The following is a 2,980-nucleotide window of genomic DNA, read 5'->3' on the forward strand; positions in this document are numbered from 1 at the left end:
GTTTAAACCCTTCCCTTATATATACTGTCATGCTCTAGTCTGTGTACAGGATAAAGCACAATGCATTGGACGTTTCGGGCTCCAAAATATATAACCAGACTGCAAGTGATTTGCAGTGTATCGAGGCTCCTCCTATTCTTGTGGAAGACCGAAACTGTTTAAAGAGAAGAAACAAGCGCAATAAACGTCAATAGGATTAAGACCGAGACCAAAATTCAAATGCAGAGTTCAGAGCGAAACTAATAACTAGTAGAGTTTGTTGTTGAATTTACTTTATGCACAGAAAGGCTAATCGGAACTGGGCCTATAGTTTAAAGTGAGATCCGAATCGCTATGTGCCTTCACCGGGTGTCGAACTCAGGGCCCCTTGATTATAAGACGATGACGTTACCACTACAAACCAAATAACAGACTTGAAAAGTTTGTGTAGTCCACTTGCATGATTTCCTCTCATTTTACAAAACCAAATTCCCTGAGTATTCAAGGTGCTCTAGGCATTTAAAAATTATTTTCTAGACTATTTAAAAATGATTTAATACACTATAAGTGTTCGACGACTTTGCATGCTCATCAAATAATTATAATAATAAATAATAATAATAAAATTAATTATTTTCAAGACTGACGAAAATAAATGAACGCATGTGAATTACTTATAAGAATATGCTCACACAAGTACGTATATTTAAGATATTTGGGAAGATAATGTGAAAAGTTTATTTTTTTTTCTAAAGTCTCAAATCGAGATAATCCAAAACAAAATCCCAATTTCTTGACGTCTCCAGAATTTTTAAAGTTTTTTCTAATCATTTGGAACCCTGTCTTTAGGCTCAGATAGGCTACTCGGAACCGAGCCTACACTTGCTTCAATGTTACGTTAATATCTGAAAATCGAATTTAAAATGTATAAATTACGTATTTATAAATAGAACTGGTGAAAATGTCCTTTTGTTGCCATGATGCTAGTGTCTTGTGCCCAGGAATATCCCCCCTCTCCCCCGATAATTTGTACTCTGATGTGCCCTTCAATAGATCATCCCTGACCCAATTCCTAATTGACCTGAAGCACACTAAAAGCTTCACATCTTCTTATGGAAGAACGCAACCTATTTCATTCACCAGGAGTCTCGGTGTCGTTGTTGTTGTTCAGTTTTAACTCGACTTTATGCACAGTTAGGCTAATCGGGGACTTGACTTACAGTGGGATGCGAACTACCGTGTGCTTTCACCGGGTATCGAACCCGGAACACCTTGAATATAATGCGACTACGTTAACATTACCGCCATCTTACATGAAAAGCAAAAACCGACTTTTCTAATAAGTCTGTACTCCTCTGCTTTTAAAAAAGTATGAAAATTTAGTTTTCTTCTTTACGCATTGATAAAGGAAAATTAAATCAAACTGAATTCCGTGACGGAGTGTTTAGCGCAGCGAGCTACGATGTCAGGGGTCCTGGATTCGAATATCTTTTTTCTATAAGCTTCCCCGTTTATAAAATAACCTGCCACTAAATGTTGACATTTTCTTGCCAGAACACAGTTTCCGACAATAGTTAAGATTGTATGTGTAACTTGCAGCCCCAGCCCTAGGAATTTTGCCGCCCCATGCAATTTTACTTCTTGCCGCCCTCACCCCAAAATACGTACGTACAAAGAAATGTATGAACAACTAAGCTTGTTATCCTTGGCAATTTCACATGGTATAACCAATTTTTAACATAATAAAATGAAAGAATAAGTAGGGCTTCCCCCATGGCGCAGTGGTAGCGTCATTGCCTTGCAATCAAGGGGTCCCGGGTTCGATACCCGGTGGAGGCACAAGTGGTTCGGATTCCACTTTAAACTGTAGGTCCAGTCCCGATTAGCCTTACTGTGCATAAAGTGGACTTAAAACAGAAACTCAAAACTCAAACCAGAAAGAATAAGTAGTTGTATTGATGATATAACCAGGACAACAAATGATGAGCTCCTCAGATTGAATTTGTCCACACTTAAAACAATGGCAAATCGGGCATATGCCCCAATCGGCCAAGCGTGGAACCCTGTCTAATCCAAGATTTTTGTAAAAATGCCCTGACACTATAGTGTACAAATGATGAGGGGCCTCAGATTGATTTGTCTATACTTACAAAAGTTGCATCAGCCAGATTTTTGTCCATAAACTTGTCAAAAATTGATATTTTTTTGGCCACACCAGAAATTAAGCCACCCTCACCCATACCCATACATATTTACTTCAGGTTTAAGTTTAATTGGATACCAGGTTCAAATTGTTTATCTAATATTAAAACAATGTAATATGCAGAGACCCTCTAGAATTGCTCCGTGACTCTCTCATTTCTTACATCATAAACATATGATTTTTCACCTATGAGAATAACACTACATATGGTGTCATCAGGTAAAGCCTCATGGAATTCACAGATAATTTTAATATTTGTTCTGTCATTCACCACAACCTGTTTTCTTTTTGAAGTGTTGATTACAAACATGGGTCTCTGTGTTTTGAATTCATCTGGTGTGTAATACATGTCAGTATTGCCAGTAGTGACCCTCTTGAAAGCCGAAAATGCTTCATATAATTTGAGGAAATCATCCTTGGACATGTCTAAATTATAATTTTCTCTAGGAAAGACCTCATTTCTGCCATTTTTAAGATATATGTTCTTGATGTTGCAGTTATCAAATTTACTTGAATTTTTTTCCTGATTGTTGTGTCTCCCAGTCTGAAACAATACTACTACAAAATCAGGCATGTCGTATTGAATACTGGAGAATGAATTTGTGGCATCAAATTCATAATAAGAACCAGATGCGGGCTTCTGTACACATTGATATGTATAAAATTGCAGAGGAATCTGTGGATTTTTTATTATATCAGCTTTGTATTTAAGAGCATAACTGGCCTCATATTCAACAACAGGGATTCTTAACTCCATAGTCTGAATAATGCATTTGCCTGCATCTGGTAGGGTATTGG

General features: G+C 37.2%; 1 non-coding gene across 1 annotated transcript; it reads left to right on the forward strand.

Moving 5' to 3' along the window:
• The first annotated feature begins 1,743 nt into the window (after positions 1–1,743).
• On the forward strand, positions 1,744–1,818 carry TRNAA-UGC (transfer RNA alanine (anticodon UGC)). Its single transcript has one exon. It is a non-coding gene; the product is annotated as a tRNA-Ala (tRNA).
• Positions 1,819–2,980: the final 1,162 nt, after the last annotated feature.

This window comes from Lepisma saccharinum, chromosome 4 (genome assembly GCF_977018435.1).
Source record: "Lepisma saccharinum chromosome 4, izLepSacc3.1, whole genome shotgun sequence".
NCBI classification, from domain to species: domain Eukaryota; kingdom Metazoa; phylum Arthropoda; class Insecta; order Zygentoma; family Lepismatidae; genus Lepisma; species Lepisma saccharinum.